Here is a 21,121-nt window from a genome sequence, read left to right as displayed (position 1 = left end):
CAATGTCCAAATAAGGGCCAGAATGAAAGGTGATACAGAGAAGAAGCAGTGAGAGGTTAAGACAGCCCCAGGCACAGAGCACCCCAGATCCCTGGAGGAGCTGGCTCTGCAGACACTGGCCTTAGCCCCCAGAACTGCAGGAAGATGCGTGCGACGCTGCTGCTTGTCTGTGCTGGGAGCCCCAGGAACCCACATAACCCCCACTGTTTCTGCACCCTTGTTGTGTTAGCGTGGTATGAAGGGGAGAATGCACCCGGTGTCATGATAGGAACCTTGACAGAGGGCACCTGGGACCTCTGAGCACCTGAGCAGCACGTTGGAGGTCCACTGCTGCCCGTACAGTCTGTGTACTCCCGTGTAAAGGGCAGAGAGAGCGAGTACTTCAGCTCCGAGGTTCACAGTCTCCATCACAGCCTCTCAGCTCCAGCACAGCAGCATGACAGCAACCACAGATGACAGGTCACAGCTGGAGAGGCCTTTGTGACCATCACACTTTATTTACCAAAACAGAGTGGCCTCCAGAGAGATCCCTGTATTGAGAATGAGGAAAGCTGGCCTCGCCTGTGAACTCACAGGTAGCGAAAAGGTCAATCTACACCTCATTTCTCATCTGGGAAGAAAGATCATGGTGCCTGTTCTACCTCCCTGGTGGGATTCTGTGAGGATGAATGAAGTCAAAGCAGCAGAGTGCTCACCAGGCGGTCGAGGGCTGCGCACCCAGGCAGGAGAGGCGCTCCCTCGGCTCCAGTGTGGCATCCCATCCACACCTCCCCTGGGCCCTTCCCAGCACTAGCATGTTCCAGGCCCGAGGATGCTGCTGCAATAAAAGCAAAACAGGCCACAGCTCTGCCCTCCTGAAGTGACCAGGCCCCTGGGAGCAGACACACAAGTAAGACGTGGTTGCTGAGGACAGGCGGCCAGTGCCATGGGGGACTGAGAACTGCAGGTGCTGAGAGCTGGGGTGGAGGGCAGGGGCCACCTGGGCTCCCAGGCACCCTGCATTGCTCTAGGCTTGCATGTCAACCACAGGCTGAGGGTGACCAGCAGGAGCAGGGGACAACCAGGGTCTTCCAATTCTCAAAAGCTGTTTGTTTTGGAGGTTGATCTCACTAGATGAGAGAGTCTGGGAGTTTTTTTCTCTTGCCATTTTTATTTTATTTTACATTGAGACAGGGTCTCACTAAGTTTTCCAGGCTGGCCTTGAACTTGAGATCCACCTGCCTCAACCCCCAGAGTTGCCAGGATCCCAAACTGAGAGTTTTGATCCTGAGCAGCAGGGAGGGTGAAGATGCCAGGAATGGAGGGAGAAGACCCTCCACCCCCATCCGAAGTGTGTCCACTGTTCCACCTTCATCTTGGCTCTGCCCTGGACCCTCGTAGTGGCAACAGTTCACCTCTTCTCTGGCTCTTCCCTCTGCTCAGCCCAGAAACCCTGCAGCCCTGGCTCCCACAGCCCTTCCTCCCAGCTGTCCTGGGTTTCCTTCCAGAAACCAAGCACAGCCTAGCTCTACCTGTCCTCCCTTGGGATTCACAGTTTTTATCATTATCCCAAAATAAACCTACAGCACAAAACCCCAGCTTCTCACATTTCAGCTTTTCTCTCAGACCCCTGAACTCTGGCCCTGCCTGGCTGCAGGGAGCATGACAAAGAATGCATTCAGGGCCTCTGAGTCCTGGCAAAAGCTCGGCTGCTCACTGCTTGGTGTGCACAGAATCCCTGGGCTGGTATACAAGGTCTTTGCTCTGGAATTGTCTCTGCCTGGCTCACCCTGACATTTGTGCCCAGGCACTTTGGGTGTTCTTGCTACAGCAGGAGTCTTACACTCCTGAATTCAGTGCCCCGGAACTGTCTCTACTTGTAGCCACAGAACACCTGGGGACCCAGTCCCCACATCACCTTTTGGCCTCCAGCCTCTACATCTATGAAGATGCTCATAGGAAAATCCCCAGAGCTTTCCAACCTGTGCTGGCACAGTGGTCAGCTCATAGCCCTCCCCTGGCAATGCCCCCCAGGGGCCAAGATTGACAGTTTTTTGGAGAAGACGTGTAGTATCTTCTCGAAGCTCTGCATAGAGCATGCAAAAAGGCAACCAACGAGGCGCTCGAAACTCGTGTCCAGCACTGGGCCTGCTTCCCCATGGTGGCCCCCCCCCCAGGAACAGAGGTGGGCCTTTCACAGCTCTTTATCCAGGCTTTCCTGGGTACCTGTTGCTGTGAACAGTGTGAGCAGAACAGCTCACACCAAAGGTGACTATTTTGGGAGTGTATTTGCAAATAAGAAACTCAGCAAAGTGATGATCCAGTTCCAAGCACTAAGGAATTCTAGTGTGTCCCCAGGCAGAGTCATGGATACCACCCTATTTTCTAATTTACTGGAAATGAAGTAAGCTACAAGTGACCCTATAAATATAGGAATAGCTTTCCAAGTTGGGTTAATTATTGACCTACACAAATTTTTATTATACTCTCAGTTAACCTTTTTTTTCTGTACCGGGGATTGAGCAGGGAGCTTTACTACTGAGCTACATGCCAACTCTTTAACTCTTTTTATTTTTATTTTTTAAATTTTTTCCCTTATACTCTGGTTTCTCTTCAGATCGTATAAATTTTTTCCCTTAGTTGTTGATAGATCTTTATTTTATTTACTTATATGTGGTGCTGAGAATTGAATCCAGTGGCTCACACATGCCAGGCAAGTGGGTTACCGCTGAGCCACAGTCCCAGCCCCACACACCAACTCTTTTTAGTTTTGATTTTGAGACAATGTCTCACAAGGTGCCCAGACTGGCCTTGCTTGCAACCCTCTTGCTTCAGTCACTAGGGATGCTAGGATTCCATCTATGTGCCAGTGCACCCAGCTCAGTCCTGTCTTTTTTTTTTAATATATTTTTAGTTCTAGAAAGACACAACGTGGGCTGAGGATGTGGTTCAAGCATTAGCACGCTCACTTGGCATGCGTGTGGCCCGGGTTCGATCGGCCAGTATATGACGTCTCCAGTCCTCTTGGGGCAGACGGGGCAGAGGTACAGGTACCTTCTGTCACCTGCCACGCAGGGCTGTGCGCTTCCTCTGGAGGCTGCTGGGGGCAGCTGCGAAGGTCCTCTGGGCACCTCTCCTCCAGGTGCAGTCTGTCCTTCCACCACCGGAACAGTGTTCACAGGAGTGCCAAGTGCTTCAGTTCTCCTCACTTGCCATTCCACGCAAGAGAATCTGGAGTGTGTTTCGTTTTCCCTGGCGAGGGTGTCCTTCCCGCAGGAGGAGGTGCCTGAGCGGTCCCGCCCACGGCAGAAGTGGTGGTGGGAGCCTGTGTCTGGCTCCATCTCCCCTCTGGAGGTCTCACCATAGACACATTATCTCCTGGGTCCCACAGCCTCTGTCTGCTTCGGTCTACTCCAGTGAGGGCAGCTCCGGGCAGTCGTACCTGGACTGTTGGGTGGGTGGGTCAGGAGTGTGCTTTGGCTTGGCGGGGACCCAGCTCTGCCCTTTATTAGCTGGGTGGACTCAGGCAAATCTCTGAGTCTGCCTGAGCCCCAGTTTCCTTACCACAGAGGGGGATTCCTGGCACCACCCCCACCAAGTGGCTGACAGAGGCTGGAACTTGCTGGAGTTTTGTGACCACCTCGTGGAGGCCCCAGCTCGGTTTCCCCGAGAGATCTCCTTCACCTCCCATCTCAGTAGGCTGAGCCTGCTGATCAAAACCTGGAGAGTTCCTAAGTCTTTGCAACTGAAAACAATTAAGATTCACAGACACTTTGATTTTGGCATGATTTTTGTTGTTGTTGTTTTTGCTAATATATGAACTATTGAGCCAGCAACACAAGCATTGAAAGTATTTCCACAGAGAGCTGGCTGCAGAGCTAGACTGCGTGTGCCATCAATGTGCAGAGAGCTGGGAAGGGCTGGCCACCCTTCCCGGTCAGCCCCTCCTGCCCTTCCCGACCAGCAGCATGACCCAGACACTGGCCTCCAGGAAGCACCTTGGTCCTGGGTCTGATGCTTCTACCTTCCCACTACTTGGAGCCAGCTGTGGCTGTCAGCTTCCCTGACTGCCCAGCAGGAAGGACGCTGGCCCAGGACAGGAGCCTGTGGCCTGCTGCACACTGCTGGCCTCTCCTGACCTCACCGATGCTGGCCTGGACTGTTCCCATTAATGCAGTGGGTGGCAGTCTCCTTTATCTTGGGCAATCCTCCTGGCTCTTGATGGCATTTTGAAAGTGTTTGTGGCATTAGCAGGTTCATGCGGAGACCATCCTGAGGTCTGTCTTCCCACGTCTCACCTCTTTCTAGTAGGAGTGAAGGCAGTGAAGCTCCCATGCCCACTCAAGTGCCCCTGCACGTCGTATGTGTGGGTGGGTTTCTGCATCTCATTCCGTGGCATCCTTGGAACCTGGGGGGCGGGTGGCTTGGGTAGCAACTTGTGGTCCAGATTCTGGGGTTCCCTGCCTTGCTCTGGCACTATCTCCCCCGCCACTAGCTGTGATACCTTGGAGCACAGGAGGTCATCTCTGAGCCTCTGTCTCTTCATCTGTAAATGAGTGCCTGAGCTGCCCACTTCCTGGGTTGGATTCGGCATACATGGATGAGCACCTGCAAAATGCCACTCACTACCTGCCGCCACTTAGCACCACACTGAGGTTGTACGTGGGCCTCAGATCCAGGAGTCGCAGTCCGAGGTGGACATTCCCAGCTAGGCAAAGCCTGTCAGCTCCTCTGAGTCCAAGTCTCTTCCGACAGTGTAACTCGGAGGCAGGCCACCTCAGTTCCCAACGTCACAGCTTCTCATTTCAGACCATGGCTTCTTGCCTGCAGCCACCACCTACCTGAGCTGCTCCTCCTTTCCCTCTGTCTCCAAGCAGGCCTGGACCCCAGCCCCTGGACCCACTCACCAGCACTGCTGACCACTCTTCTGAGCAGGCACTGGGGAGCACTGGGGTCTGCCTTCTCTAGTGCAGAAAGGGACAGTCACTCTTGGCACTCAGGTGTCCTGCCCAGAGCTGGCTCCTGAAGGGCCTTGCAAGTGACCTGGTGGCTCAGCTGGCAATTAACTTTCTGGGGTTCCTTGGGAGATTGGGGGGATTACTGTATTTTCCTACAGGGAAATGGGCCGGGGGCGGGGCACACTCAGGGGGAAGTGAGCACAGACCAGAAGAGGATATACCATCTGTTGTTGAGAACCCAGAAACTAGCAGTGTGTCTCACCTCCCATAGTCCCTCACCTTGAAATACTGCCATTCAAGTAGCACATCGCCAAGTTTATTTACCAGCTCTGTTCTTGTCCTACATAGAGATTCCTCAAACAATTGTGTTTCCAAGACTCCTCTGCATTGCCCTGTGGTGATTAGTCATCCCTTTTCATGGCTGCATAATATTTTGGATAGTTTCTTTTTCCCAAGTGCATTGCTCCTGGGTGGCAGCTGGCCCCTGCTGTGCAGAGTCCCCAAGTAGTCTATTACTTGAAAACTTTCCAAAGTTTTAAAAAGATTTATAAAGAGGAGCTAGGACCATAGCTCAGTGGTGGAGTGCTTGCCTAGTAAGTGTGAGGCACTGGGTTTGATCCTCAGCACTACATTAAAATAAAGGTATTGGGTCCATCTACAACTAAAAATTTATAAATATTCACAACAACGGTGTATGGGAATAGTCCAGTCAGGACTGTTGTTATCATAGGCCCCAGGTGCACTTGAGAGTGAGTAGCCTCACTCTCAGGGGAGGGGAGCTGCCTGCACCTCATCTTGACTGGGGCTACTCGGGCTGCACGAGGTGCCCACAGGACCCCTGCAGCTTCTGACCACCCCCAGGCTGCTGAGCCTGTCCAGTGCTGGAATGCTGGCAGGGCTAGAGGTTCTGAGCCTGGCCAACTGCCTAGACTTTTCCTTATGGGGACCGAGCATTCTTGACTTCCAGAGAGTTCCAATGACTGGAGGCACAGAAGACCTTTCATTGACGCAGCTATCAGATAAGATCGGACTGCAGTTGGCATTTTCCCCAGTGTGGCACTAGCTCGGGCCAGGAGGAAGAGGGGGCTCTCCTCCTGTGCCTTCAGTCTGTCCTCCTGTCCATGGGGTGGGCGGTCTGCATGAGAAAGACCGTCAGAGCCAGCCTGAAGCTCAAGGCAGATGGAGTAGGAGTGAGATGCCCTTCCAACCTCCTCGCTCATTCTTGGCCCCTACCCAGAGGCCAAAAGGATCACCGGAATTTTGAGAGGACTGTAATTCCTGCCTTCCCCCGTCAGCGTGGCATGCAGGAGGGGCCCTGAGGCCCTGCTGAAGCCCCCCTGACCCCGGGCTTCACCTGCCTGAGCCGGGTTCAGGCTGGCACCTGTTAGATGTGACCCTCTGCTAGAGTTTTGTGGCTGTGGCTGTGGCTATAGAGTCAAGGGTGTAGCTTGGAGCTGTGTCCCTGATGCTCATCTGCAGAAGGCACAGACATGCTGAGGTGGCCTCCAGGGGGCCACCCTCGGCCCCACTGCTGCCCTGCACTCCTGCTGGCCCTCCGCCTGGCACTGGGTTGGCCACCTGTTCTTGCTCGGCATGGCACAGGCCCTGGCTCCCCAGGCTCCAAGAGGTGGGCACACAGGAAGCTAGAGGCCCTGAAGCAGGTGACCCAGAAGTTTCCCGGAGAGGGCAGTGGCCTCCTGGTGAGGGACAAGGCTGAGGACTCTACACAGCAGACCCAGGCCTGGCCAAGCAAAGGCCCAGCTCTTTGCAAGCTGTGCCCAGGCAACCTGACCTCTCTGTGCCTCTCTCCCCAAACTGCAAGATGAGAGATGGTGTTGGTGGGTTGTCCACAGCCAAGTAGAAGAGTGACACCAGGCTCAGCCCAGGCTCCAACAAGGAGAGTGTCTTTGCGTAAATGCATCCTTTTGATCCATGTCATAAAAGAAAAGCATGAAAGTCCGTTAGCACTAAGAGCAATGCCCAGCAGATCACAGGGAGGTTGTATGCTGGGGATGAGCCCGGACCTGTGCAGGCTAGGGAGTGCGAGCCACCGAGTTGTACCCCGCACTTTTCATTTCATTGTGAGACAGGGGTCTAACTAAGTTGCCCAGGCTCACCTTGAACTTGTGAGCCTCCTGCTTCAGCCTCCTGTTTGGGATTATCAATGTGGCCACCACACCTGGCAGGAGTGTCATTATTTATTTATATTTTTTGCACGATTTTCTAAATAAACAGAGGTTGATTCAGGAAGTAGATACCCATTCAGGAGAGAATGTGGGCTCTCTAGATGAGAAGTCCCGCCTTGGGCCAGGGCAATGCTATAGAGGGCTGTAGCTGGGGCTGGACTGCAGGTGGCCCAGGGTGGAGCTCTGAGCTTCCTCCTTCCACAGGGCATGCTCCAAGGGTGTGTGGCTCAAGACTTAATAGCTCTGGTCCCTGCTTCTCCTGGCTCCTGGGCGGTTCCTTTGAGACTTAGTAGATATCTTTTTTATCCTAAATTTTTATCTTATTCCCCCAGAAACTTTGCACCCTTAGTCTTAAGGGCTGTGAGAGGTGATGATCTTTCTTCCTCTACACTGGCACTGGAGATCTGACCTAAGGGCACTTCACCACTGGCTACACCCCCAGCCTATTTTTTTTTTTTTTCATTTTGAGACAGGGTCTCACTACATTGCTGAGGCTGGCCTTGAACTTGTGATCCTCCTGCCTCAGCCTCCTAGCTGCTGGGATTCAAATATGTGCACCGAGCCTGGCTAAACATCGGTCTTCTGTGGCTGCTTCAGGCTGGCAAGGGGTGATGGCCATGCCTAGTCAGGGATCAGAAGTCTCCTCCTTCACTCTTCTGAAAGAGGCAGACGCTGGCCTCAATTATGGGACTCTTGCCATCTTCTGAACATGGAACTGGGATGATTTGCCAGTCCTCCCCACCCACCCCAAATCACCAGTGGGCCAGATATCTGTAAAGTCAGTACCTCTGAAGATCCCGTGCAGGTCACCAGGAGATGTCAAAGAGAAGATCGTCTTTGGAGAAAGGTCTGAGGAGTCGCCAGAGGGAAGGGGGAGCTAGACTTGGGACCATGGGTTTCTTCACTTACCTGATGGAAGCGAGTTTCAGCAGGAGTCAGACAGGGGCTCCCTGGGGAAGTGATGCATCCAGGGGAGAAGGTAGGCCATCTTGAGGCTGAGGCTGGGGTGGCCCTGCTGTCCACTGCATTCAGCAGAGCTGTGGCCTGTCACAGTGCTGGGAGCACACCCAGCCCTCCAAGGGAACCCGTGGGCCAGGGCGAGGGGAGGAGAGAGGGTAAGCCAGGGATGAAAGTCGGAGCCAGGCCGGGAGACACGAGAGTTCACTTGTCAGAGCTGACAGATAACGGCCATCTCGATGGGGGAGGGCAAACGGGCTGGGGTCCTGGGACTTTCAGGGGGAAGGCTCGGGAACCAGATCCGGGTGGACCTGATGAGTGTTGGCATGAGGGTTGGTGTGAGAAGTGGTGAGCCTTTCTCAGGAAGGTCCTGGGGCAGGAAAGCAAAACTTTTCTCTTAAAATGGCTGCCATCACTGAGGATGGCCTTCCAGATGCTGAGCAAGGATCTTGTGCAGGGCAGGGCAGTCCCCGTGCAGTGGTGTCAGGACCCGCTCCCCCTCCACAGACCTCTGGTCCCCAGGCCCCTAAAGGCAGACTGTGGAAACAGGGTTTCCTGCCGAGAGGCACTGAGCCCAGAGGCCCCCACCAAGAGACCTCTCGGATATTAAAAATGAGCTTAAAAAACAAACAAACAAACAAACAACAAACACTTCCTGTGGGCAGGGGTATAGCTGAGGTGGAGTGCTGGCCTAGCATGCTGGAGGCCTGGGTTCAGACCCAGTGCCACAAACCAAACCGAACCAACAGGTGAAGAATTCGGAGAGCCTCGAGCTTATCCAAAGCAGGTAGAACAGCCCGGGGTGCCTGGTTCACTGGGCGCCACGGCACTGGGTCCCACCCACCCTGCCTGGTGATCCCCTCATCTCACCCACCACCCACTCCAGTGTGATGACTTTTTAGGTCAGACTTCACCATGTCTGGCTTGGGGTCAGCCAGCTTTCGGCCTCTGAGACTCAAGTACCTGGAAAGGTTCATCTTGGCTCACAGTGTCCAAGTTTCTGTCCATGGCAGTTGGCCCTGCGGCTTTGGGCCGGTGTGGCTCAGGACTTCATGGTGGGAGCACAGGGCAGAGGAGGGAAAGGCTGGACTGCACTCTCCCTCCGAGGGCACACCCCAGCAGAAGACCTTGCAGTGGAACCTCTGGAAGGTCCACCCCTCTCAGTGGGACGCCAGTGAGGATGCCTGTGGGGAGCCCCTGACCCTCTGCATCTGATCAAGCTCAGCTCCCAGAGGCTCCTGGAAGGGACGGTGTGTCCTGAAGGCTCTCTGCCAATCCTGTTCCTTGTATCAGCACGTGGGCCTGCGTGTTGGTTCCTCTTTGCTGTGTGGTAGCATTCCCTGTGAGTGTCCCGATTGCGGTCTCACTCTCAGCTGGAGAACGTTCCAGTGGCCACCCTCAGGACCGTCAGTTCAGCACTTGGAGAGAGCTGCTGAAGCACTGGTCCCACGTCTGTTGGATTGCGAGGGGCCAAGCTGTTCTGCAAGGTGTGTGCCGCTGGCAGTCACGCACCTCACCGTGTTGTACCTGGTGTATCCCCTCAGTGGACCGTTGGCTCCTGCCTCCTGGCCTCTCACTGGGCCTGGCCACTCCCCGCCTGTGAAGGGGCTGGCAGCCTGCCCAGCTCTGAGGCGCCCTGCACTGTTCCCTGCCGCCTGCTGCCAACCCCTCTTTGTCCTGCAGATGGTGCAGTTGCTGGGCTTTTCCATCTACCGCGCACTGGACTGGGGCCTGGAGGAGAGCCAGGAGCTCGAGCTCAGCCCACAGCTGGAGCGGCTCATCGACCTCATGGCCAACAGCGACTGAGGGCTACGGGGGTCCAGAGGAGGAGGAGGAGGTTGCAGACAGTGGCCCCCGGGCCCTGCGCACCTTCTCCCAGGCCATGCGGCTGTGCGCGGCGCGGCTGACCGACCCTCGGGGTGCGCAGGCCCACTACCAGGCTGTGTGCCGCGCACTTTTTGTGGAGACGCTGGAGCTCCAGGCCTTCCTAGCCAGGGTGCGGGAGGCCAAGGAGGTGAGCTTGGGAACACAGTGCTGAAGGTGGGGCCCACGGATGGCCAGACCCGAAGGGATCTGGGGGGTTACTAGTGGGTACCTTGCCCCTCGGGTAGGAGTGTCCCAGCTGCTCTGGGCTGTGTGCTGAAGCCTCATATGTTTTGGCCAGGTTTTTGGAGAAGGGAACCAAGGCCTAGGGAGGCAGCAACGGGCTCCTAGCCTCTGCCCGAGCCTCGTTCCTGCTGCCTTAAGCCAGCTGTCATGATTCTGTGAGGGAGTCCTGCTTGCTGCCCCCACCTGCTCCCCAGGTCCCAGTTTCTTCTGAAGACAGTGCCAATGGCAGCCCCTTCCCACCTCTCAGAACCACACAGATCCTTCAAGTGGGGTGGGTGGGCAGTTCCGTGGGGGTACCTGTGGGTATGTGCTGTGCCTGGCCTTGCTCTCCAGGTACCCCTTTAAGGTTGGGCCCATTTTGCAGGTGGGCAGATGTAGGCTCTGGGAGGCTGGATCCTTGCCGGGAGCTGCAGAGCCAGTATAGGGCAGGGCTGGTCTCCCTGGGCTCCCAAGCCATGGTTCTCCTTTGGGGCTGTCCTGATCCCCCTGGACCTCAGGGATGGTGTGCAATCTGCTCTCCCAGCTCTCAGCCCCTCCTGGAGGAGTTGGTGCTGTTCAAAGGCAGCTGATGGGTTTGTTTGGCAGTGTCCTAAGTGCAGGGACCCTGGGCCCATCAGCTTTCCACAGAGGAGAGAGGGGTACCTGGAGAGGTCAGAGAGATTGGCTGCACTCCTTTGCTTAGGTGTTGGAAGGTATTTTGGGAGTTACCTGGTATGGTCCCTGACTCCAACCTCACCTTTTTGGGTGCTCTTTCCTTCTAATACAGAGGGGTTCTTGGCAGCTTCACTGACCCTTGGGTACTAAGAAAAGGCTGGAGCTGCCAGCCTCCCCTGCAGCTCTCACATGCCGAGATGGGGAGGTTACCAGCCTGTGCCCGGTTCCTGTGGTCATCCCACCTTCTCTCCAGCTCTTCCTTGACATCCTAGGGGTGTTCTCCCTTGACTCCACAGACAGTTGGTGGTCCTGATGCTTTCCTCCTTCCTTGAACTTAGCCTGTGTCTTGTTGCTCAGTTTCTCACCCAGACAGCAAGGCTCCTGTTTCAGCAGGAACACACAGCTCTGGACGTCTAGCCATTGGCCTGAAGTTCAGGGAACTGGTGGTAGGGGGCACAGAGACAGGTCCCTCGGTGGGGTGCAGCTGTGCTAGTCTAGGCGGGCATTTTGGAGAGAAGCCGCCTGCTCAGGATGGGAGAGCCACCCTCCTGCCCTGTGCCACTGGGCTGGCCAGGTCCCACCTGGGGACTGCTATTAGCATGGCATGCCTTGTGCTTCTCTGAGCTGGCAGTACTTCCTAGAGTGTCTCAGAGCCATTTGGCAAGTAGTTTGGAGTGCAGCCAGGGTAACCAGTTCTGTCTTGGTCAAGAGTGGCTGTGGGCTGAAGGGCAGATGCTTCTCCAGGACAGGGGAGTCAGAGCAGTCAGGCTGCCACTGAGATGCAGGGCAACTGAGGCAGCTAGTCCAGCAGCCTTCCCAAAATTCTCAGCCCAGAACAGTAACCTGACAGTCCCTAATGCCAGGATGTTTCCTGGCCCTCACCATGATGTTGGTATTTTTCTTGGTTTGGGAATGATTCCCCACCCCGGTACCTGCTGGCAACCACACTGGCCTGCACCCACCACCATCTGCTCAAACAGTTTGAGGACCTAGCCTGTGCCATGTTGCGGCAGGTCCAGCTGCAGGTTCTGAGGTGCTGGGTTCCATGTGGCCTCCTGTGGGGATCGTGGTGGAGGAGCAGCTCTGAATGTCTCAGGAGAATGTGTGGGCCATAGCTGGCCAAGGTACCCCTGAGGAGGTGTTGTGTGCACTGAGATCCGGGCTCTCACCCCTGCCACACCTCCCTGGGGTATGTGGATGAGATGGGATGAGGTGCCACATGGGTACTAGATTCTCACCAGCCCCTACCCAGAAGGAGCCACCTAGAGCTGACGAACAGGTACCTTTCTGGTTCCGAGGTGGAGAGCGTGGTTCTCCCAGACATTTTCCTGAGTGCCACAGCCTGGGTCAGGACTCCACAGGTCCCCTTTCAGCTGGTTAGCAGTAGCCATGTGGTGAGGAAGCCCATGTCCCATGTCTGCCACCTCCCACCTTCTCTGGACTAACCAGATGTGTGGTCTCAGATGCTGCAGAAGCTGGGGGAGGATGAGCCTCAGGTGAAGAAGCCGCTGGCGAAGCTGGACAACCTGGGACACACAGACTGGGTAAGACAGGAGAGTCACCCCAGGGCTGTGCCGGGAGGCTGCACAGGCTGAGGGCCCTGTCTGTCTCTGGGGCAGGCCCGGCTGTGGATCCAGCTCATGCGGAAGCTGTGCCATGGGGTGAAGCTCAAGAAGGTGCAGGAGCAAGAGTTCAAGCCCCTGCCCACCAGGTTCCAGCTCACCCCCTTCGAGATGCTGATGCAGGACATCCGCGCCAGGAACTACCAGCTACGCAAGGTCATGGTGAGCGCTGAGCTCCTTCCAGCCTCTGCTGGAGGCCCTGGCTCCTTAGGCTGAACACTGAGCCCCTTACTACACACAGATCATGAATAAGGCAGGTGTGGCCCTCAGGCCCCACAGCTCAATGTTGTGTTGGGGACACAGTTTGACAAATAAGATGGGGAATACGGAGATCGCCCGGGAGGCCTGGAACTGAGGCTGCAGGGCTATTCCACCTAAGGAGCAACCAGCACCCCTTGCGTGGGCTGATGCCACTCTTGGAATTTTATGATTATCATTAATTTTACTGCTGAGCCACATACCCAGCACCTTTTATTTATTTATTTATTTATTTATTCATTAATTCATTCATTTATTTTGAGAGTCCTGCTACGTTGCTTAGGGCCTCACTAAGTTGCAGGGCTGGCTTTGAACTTGTGATCCTCCTGTTTCAGCCTCCCTAGCTGCTGGAATTACAGGCGTGTATCACAGCTCCCAGCTACTCTTAGAATTTTAAATGAACAGGTTCATTCATTCCCATGAAAACCCTTTGAGGTAGGTACTAGCAAGCTCCTTTCTAGAAGAATCCAAGGTAGAGAGAGAACAAATGGCTGGGCTTAGAGGTGTGAGTACTGGAGGTGGTAGCTGACTACCTGCCGTGTACCTGTCATAGAGACAGCTTGGTCCCAGGGAGCCGATGCCATCAGAGGCAGGTCAGAAATGAAGGCCAGGCTGTATCAGGGGCTGAGTGAGCCCTCCCAGTCACCATCAGACAACCCCTATGAACTCAGGTCAGCCCCGGTCTGAGCTGGGGCTTCTTTGCGGCAGGTCGATGGGGACATCCCCCCACGAGTGAAGAAGGATGCACATGAGCTTATCCTGAACTTCATCTGCTTCCGGCCCCCGCTGAAGCAAGTGCCCATGCTGTGCCTCTTGCAGGGCATTTCAGCCCTGGTGCTGTCCTGTGTCTCACCTGCAAGGGGGGCCTGAGCATACTTTTGCCGAACTATGGGGTGGGCTCTGCACCCTGTCTCCTGGCTGGAAGGTTGGGCATGGGCCCCAGGCCTCCGTCTTTCTAGAAGGATGGTGCTGGTCACCTCCCCCCATGCCTGTGTCAGGCAGAGCTCTTTTGGGTAGCACTCCTTCCTGGAGAGCCAAGAGTTAGCGCCCTGTGTCCTGTGAACCTTGAGTATCTCCCCACTCCTGAGCGTCCCCTGTCACTGTCTAAGTCCCTCCTACCTCATGCTTCATCCTCTTTGCAGGTCTCGGAGAGAAGGCTGTGCCCCTTGCCACAGAAGCAGAGGACCCTGGAGGACACTGGAAGAGATCAAGCAGGAGCGGAGGCTGCGCCCTATGGGGGACCAGTGCTTGGGCACCCGTGGTGAGCAAGAGGAGGGGTGATGAGAGAAGAGACCCCAGGTGGCCCTGGATGAAGTCCCCCACTTCCCCTGGTTACACCACAAATCAGGAGTCAGTGTCGGCTCCACAAGCTCCTGGGCAGAGGAGATCCCAGTTTGTAGTCTGGCCTTGTGAAGTTCAAGGTGCCCTGACTTTACTCTGGATTTTGACCTGACTTTGTACTTTTTGCTATGATAAATTTCAACAATTAGGCAGAAAACAAAATAAAACCGAAGTTTTGGGGTCTGGGAAAATCAGGCATTTATTCAGATGTCTGAGACCTGATCCTCCCGGTCAGAGTGGAGACCATCTGCAGTCCTTGTACTCTGTCTCTGAGAGGCTAGCCTGCATTGCCCCTCGGGTTGGGTGTCCAATTTGTTAGTGACTGACGAGCCCTCAGGCTCCCATTCTGTAAAGTAGGGAACTAAGTCAAACCCTGTCTACCAGGCTGGCCGCACGGGTCCTCTGCGCCTCCTCCCCACTCACGTCCCACCTGCCTGGCCTCCTTCCTCCCAGGGTTTGGCTCTCTGCCCTGTATCCTCAGTGTCTGTTCTGGCGATGTCAAGTCCACTTCCTGCATCAACCTGTGCATTCCCAATGCTGGGAGCAGTGTGCAGCGCTCGTGACCCCGAGTCCTGCTCAAGGCACCCACCTTGGCTGAGATTGAGGAGATGACCACATCTGAGGTCAGAGCCCACAGAGATTCCTGAGGACCAGAGGGGGCCACAGTGCTCAGCTGGGTGGGGCATCCACTGCCAGGGCTACTGGCCAGTTGTGGCAGGGGGGCTTAGAGCCCTTATCCCATCTTGTCAGCTCAGAAGTAGCTTTGGGATGCTGGGACAGTGGCCTGGGACCACTTCTTCCCACAGCAAAAAAAAGCTGAGAATAGATCTGACCCATCATCTGGGGCCAGTAGGCTAATCAGTCCCTGGTTGATAAGAAAAGCTGTAACTCTTGCTGCCCTCTGACCACAGCCCTCCCCTTCCCAAGAGGACAGGAGATGACTCCTGTGGTGGTCCTCTTGGTGGACTCAGCTTTTTTCTGTACATCTCTCTAGGACTTTCCAAAGACCTCAGGGGAGGGTTGGGTTTTTAAGGCAGTTGCTATGAACTTTCTAGTAGATGGGAAGCCCAGCAGTGGGCAGAGGGCAGCCTAGGGTGTCTGTGGACCTCGTAGCACCCCTGGGTCCAGTGCCTCGGTCAGGGATGGGCAGGGCACTGGGAGCATCGTGGCCAGGGCAGAGCTTTATCTGACGTGTCTTCAGGAAGAAGAGTCTCCCTGTGGGGAGGTGGTGCTAAAACGGGACCACTCTTTTTCGGAGCATGACCTGGCCCAACTCCGGAGTGAAATGGCCTCTGGCCTGCAGCTAGCCACACAGCCCCCAGGAGGGACGGAGCCACCCCAGCCCCGAGCAGGCAGCGTGCACACCTGGAAACCCAGCACCTGAGACCAGGACAAGTGCTGCTCCCACCTCCTGCCTGACCTTCCCTTCAGATCTGCCCAGGGCAGCTCAGGCTCAGGCCCTCCTGAGCAGGCAGCTCCCGGGGGTACAGGAGCTGCTGCTTGCAATAAGACCTTCAGTCTCCCACTGATACCCACTTTCCCACTTGAGGACATTTTCATTTACTATAAAACATTTCCTCAAGAACTCGATTCTCCAGCCTCACTGTATCTCAAGGCAGCTGACACACAGCAGGGAAGCTGCCTGGCCAGACACCAGCCAGCTCACAGTCCTCTCTGTGGACAGAAGCAGGAGTCCCTCGTAGGCATGTGGGCCGTTCCACAGGTTCCTTTCCCGCTGGAGTACACAGAGCATCGGCTGGTGCTTGCGGCCAGGCAGGGTTAGTTCTTCTGCGAGCTGTCAGGTAGTGGGTTGTCAGCCCCCAGGGATGGCCGGCCACTTGGTGGCCTGCATGGTCCCTTGAGCAGCCCTGCAGCCTTCTGGCCACTCTTGGGACAACCCATTGGTCCTGATGATTCTCTTTCCGGGTAGGAGGCTGGGCCAGGCCTTTTTACACCGTGTGCTGCCCAGGTCTCTCCCTGGGCCAGCTATCCCTTTTCCCCTGCCCTGGAGCCTCCAGCATACATGTGGGCAGGGGACCCTCCTGGTGTGTGCCTGCCAGTGCTCAGACTGCCTGCCGCTCCGTGGGGGCTTAATGCTGTCTTGTCATGGGGCTCAGTAGAAAGACCCTTCAGGGTCCCATGTGGCCTCTGAAGAGCATGGACCCTGGTACAGGTCCCCACACCAGGGACATGCTTTCTACTTGACTCAACTTGATCATCCTAGCCCACAGAGGCACACACCACCCCCTTCACCCACAGCCCTCCAACCAGCACTCCGCCAGGTGACCTTCACAGGCCTGTGTTCTTTCAGGTTCCTGTCCTGTGAGTGTCCAATCCCAGCCGGATCCCATCTCCCCCCAGCTCAGCAGCCTGAGCTCAGCAGACAGACTTAAAGCTTCTGCACCAGATGCCAGGCGCCTGTGGTTGTTGAGTGATGGTCCTGTGGGGACCTCTTGAGTGAATCTTTATGATGTCTGAACACCAGCTGGTGCTAGGGAGACCCAGGCTCCATTCCTGGGGTCTGGCTGGGTCTGGCCTTATCCTCGAAGCCTCGGGTTGTGCTGCTGGTGCTGTCTGGGACATTGGTCTTTGCTGCCCCCTGCTGGGGCATATTGGCACTGTGACGCCAAGGAGTGTGTGAGTTGAGGCAGCTGTGAGTCCTGAAGGCTGCATCCTGGGCCTTCTGCGTAACCTACATGCTGAGACATGAGACCCTAACCTGGCCAAGATTTCCCTGGTCTATCAGCAGAGACCTAGTCTGATGCAGGGTGGTGCAGAGATTCTGCCTACCCCTGTTCTGAGACCCTGCCCCAGACTTGTCAACATATGATTCTATCAAGCGAGGTGACAGGAATGAATGGAGCTTCAGAGGCACTCAGGCAGGTGGAGGGGTGCTGGGTGTGGTCGGCAGCAAGACACCCCTCTGAGAATAGGTGTGGGAATGCTTTGAAAAGTGTTCTGTGTGAAAGAAAGGCAGTGCTGTTGATTTTAACTGGACGGTGACCCTTGTCCCTTCAGGGTTAGTTACTGTTCCTGCATTAACATTCCTTCTCAAGCTGCACAGGCCCGTAACCCCAGCCATGGGAGGCTGAGACAGGAGGATTTCAAGTCAAAGCCAGTCTTAGCAACTTAGTGAGACCCTGTCTCAAAATAAAAAGTAAAAAGGGCTGGGAATGTGATTCCCTCAACTAGGGAGGCTAAGAGAGTTGGGTTCAATTCCTGGTACCAAAATTTTTAAAAATAAACAAACAAATAAATCAATAAACAGGTAGGTGTGACTTAGCATGTGCAAGACCCTGGGTTCGATCTCTAGTACCCTACTCCCCAAACAGTTATCCCCATTTGGCTTTTTAAAAATTAACATTTAGGGGCTGGGGTTGTGGCTCAGTGGTAGAGTACTTGTCTAGCACACATAAGGCACTGGGTTTGATCCTCAGTGCCACAGAAAAATGAAATAAAGATTGTTTGTCTACCTACAACTAAAAAATGAATATTTAAAAAAAATTATGGGCTGGGTTGTGGCTCAGCGGTAGAGAGCTTGTCTAGCACATGTGAGGCCCTGGGTTCAATCCTCAGCACCACATAAAAACAAATAAACAAAATAAATGTATAAAAAATTAACATTTATTGTCAAGTGTGAGGGCTACACCTTTAATCCCAGGTGAGACAGGAGGACCACAGTTCAAGGCCAGCCTAGATGAAGTGCACATACCTGTAATCCCATCAACTCAGAAGGCTGAGACAAGAGGTTCACAATTTCAGGGACAGCCTCAGCAATTTAGTGAGGCCATAAGCATCTTAGCAAGACCTTGTCTCAAAGTAAAACATAAAAAGAGCTGGGTATGTGACTCAGTGGTTAAGCATATCTGGTTTCAATTCCATATATATATATATAATTTAAAAAAAGGCACAGTCATACCTGTAATCCCAGCAACTAGGGAGGCTGAGACAGAAGGATCGTGAACTCAAAGCCATCCTCAGCAATGGTGAGGCCCTAAGCAACTCAGTGAGACCCTGTCTCTAAATAAAATACAAAATAGGACTGGGGATGTGGCTCAGTGGTCCAGTGCCCCTGAGTTAAATCCCTGGTATCCCCACCAAAAGTAAAAATAAAAATTTAAAAAAGGGCTAGGATGTAGTTCAGTGGTAGAGCATTCCTGGGTTCAATCCCTAGTACACCCCCCCTCCAAAAAAAAAAAGAAAAAAATCAATATTTGTTATTCCTTAAAGCTTCTGAATGTCAGATCCTGAAGCAGCCCAGCAGGGCCCTGGCTGTGTCTTCCAAGCTTGCAGTTGGGTTATCAGCAGGGGCTGCAGTGTCATTTGAAGGCTGTCTGGGGGCTGCAGGAGCTGCTGCCCAGACAGCTTCTCTCATGCTAGGGGTATGCCACTCAGAGCCTTGGGGACCACTGAACATCCTCACCACATGGTGGCTGCGTCCCCCAAGCAAGTGGACCAGGAGAGGGCCAGGTGAAAGCTGCAGTGTATTTGACAATCAGGTCTCAGCCATGCTTCCACTATTAATTGCACGTGAGTCACCAGATCCAGCCTGTTCCCAAGGGGAGAAGAATTGAGAAACACTTCTGGGTCCAGGAATCAGAGACATGTTTTAAAATTCAGCTTTAACATTCTGGAACTGCTTCTCAAAAGTTTGACTATCAAAATCAGAGATGGTGGCTGCCAGGCTTGCTCTGGCACACACGGTGCCTCCCCTGCCTGCAGGCCATGGTTGACCTGACAGCAGAACTCCTGGCCATGGCAATGGGCACAGAGCCTGGACCCAAAGCCAGAGGCTCTAGGCCAAGTGGAGAGGAAAGCAGGGTCCAGATCCCCTCCCCTGCCACGAAGCCCCATACGGATTGCCTGCTGAAGACCCAGACAGGACGCCCTCCCAGCTCTGTCTCTGGCACTCACAGGCTGGGCCCTGGGAACATAGCTGGCCTTTTGAGCTCTGTGTGCCCAGCACCGGGCTATGGGCTTTATATATATTACCTCAAAGGAGCTGAAATCCACCCCATGGACAGAGGAGTGAAGCTCAGTGAGGTTCACAACGAATTCCATGCTGAGCACTGGGAGGTAGCACCAGGCTGACTCTGTGCCATGCTGGATGGACAGGGCACCTACTGCGTGGTCAGTAGAGAGGAAAGAGAGCTCAGTATGAAGACTTCCAAGGGAAGATTTGAAATGGACTCTGGCAGTCTTTTGGGGGCAGAGGGGTACCTGGGGTTGAATTTAGGGGCACTGGACCACTGAGTCACATTCTCAGCCCTACTTTGTATTTTATTTAGAGATAGGGCTGAGTTGCTTAGCGCCTCTCTCTGCCTGAGGCTGGCTTTGAACTTGCAATCCTCCTGCCCAAGTCTCTGGGATGATAGGCGTGCACCACAGCCTGTCTTCTGGTGGTGTGGATCAGCCCAGGGTGTGTGTTTTCAGGCAACTGGGGAGCTGGGGAGCACGGGCAGCCAAGGGTGGGGACCGGGAGCTGGAGAGCCAGCAGGGGAGTCTTGCTGCAGCAAAGCCTCCTCAGAGAAGGCGGGAGCTGTCTGACTTCAGAAAGCCACAGAGTGCTTGGCCCCAGGGAAGGGATGCAGCTGGTGGGGCCCTGCTCTTGGGCTGCATTGAGCAGAACCCTCTGTGCAGGAGTTCCACCACCCCGTGGAGAGCCTGGCCCTGACTGTGGAGGAGGTGGTGGGTGTGCGTCACGTGCTGGTGAAGGCCGAGATGGAGAAGTTCGCCCAGGACTAGGAGCTCTTCAGCAGCCTGAAGAAGGGGAAGGTAGGGCCAGGGGACAGCTAAAGGTGGATCTCTCCTGATGGGAGGTCAGGGGCAGGCCAGTGTGGGCAGGACCTTGGTGGGCCGTGAACACAGCTGAGCCCCAGCATGCCTTCCCTCACAGATCTGCTGCTGCTGCCGAGCCAAGTTCCCACTCTTCTCCTGGCCGCCCACCTGTCTCTTCTGCAAGAGGTGAGCCTTCAGTGCACCTGGCTACCAATTAACAAGGAGGAAGAGGAGTGGGCCTACGTTGGGCAACCCACGTGATGGTGGGATGTTCTGTCACCTGCCGTGGATGTTGAGTCCTTGAGCTTTGTCAGTGCCATTGAGGAGGTATTTTTCCTTTGCATCTGTTAGGGGTGGATTTGTGGGACTCAGCCTCCCCCCATGGATTCCCACAGTGGGCTTCCTGGGCAGAGCAGGCAGGAGCTTCAGTGGAAATAGGGACTTGTCTCTTGGGCATCGATTTCCTTCATGTGTTGTGGGAAGCTAACCGGGCTCTTAGCCAGACACACAGGGGCCCTCTGGGCAGGAGTCTGCCTGTGACCTGCTTGTGGTGGCTCTGTGGGCAGGTGGGTTAGCCCTGGAACCTCCTGGTGGCCTAGGAACTCTGTGGGACTTTCTTCTCAGTAGCAACGCCAGCCTTCCTGTAGACCTGCACGTATGTACTGAAGCAGCATCTCCTTGGATTCTCGAGGCCGGGAGGACACATGTGAGGGTCTCTCCTCCTCCCTCCATGCTCCTCCCTGTGACTAAAGACCAGAAGATGGTAGTCTTGGGGAAAAGTAGGCTGAGGAATGGAATTTTGAGTTCTATTTAAATTAAACATAAATAGCAAGTGCCGTTTTTGACTGAGTGGAATTCCTGACCATGGTGAAGAACAGAGATGCTAGTGAGTAGGAGCCAGTAGGGAACTGGGCCTGGAGCAATGGAGTGCAGGTGTGTGACCAACATCTGTGGTGGGCCCCTATGCTTCTGTCATTGGCTTCCAGATGACATGTGACTGACAAGGTGCAGCCAGCAGACCCTAAATAATAAAGGCATGTTGTTGTGGGGAGAGGATTTGGTGTGATGCTCAGAATCAAGTTGCTATGCTCAAATGGAAAAGATATATGGGGTAGCAGCCCAGTTTGTGTTTTTTCCTTCAGACCCTGACTCACCCCACGTGACAGAGCTCCCTCCAGCACTGTGTCCCGGTTGACCTTTATGTATTTCAACAACAAACACCAATTTTCCAGGGAAGCTGCAAGAAATGCCATTAAAACTGGAGGGTGAGACAAAGACT

At 54.7% G+C, this 21,121-nt stretch overlaps 1 pseudogene; it reads left to right on the top strand.

The window, feature by feature from the left end:
* The first annotated feature begins 8,319 nt into the window (after window positions 1-8,319).
* On the top strand, window positions 8,320-20,044 carry LOC101972661 (protein spire homolog 2-like; annotated as a pseudogene).
* The last annotated feature ends 1,077 nt before the right edge of the window (window positions 20,045-21,121 follow it).

This window comes from Ictidomys tridecemlineatus, chromosome 16 (genome assembly GCF_052094955.1).
Source record: "Ictidomys tridecemlineatus isolate mIctTri1 chromosome 16, mIctTri1.hap1, whole genome shotgun sequence".
NCBI lineage: Eukaryota > Metazoa > Chordata > Mammalia > Rodentia > Sciuridae > Ictidomys > Ictidomys tridecemlineatus.
The sequence above is the reverse complement of the archived record's forward strand: the minus strand, read 5'-3'. Positions and strand labels throughout refer to the sequence as shown.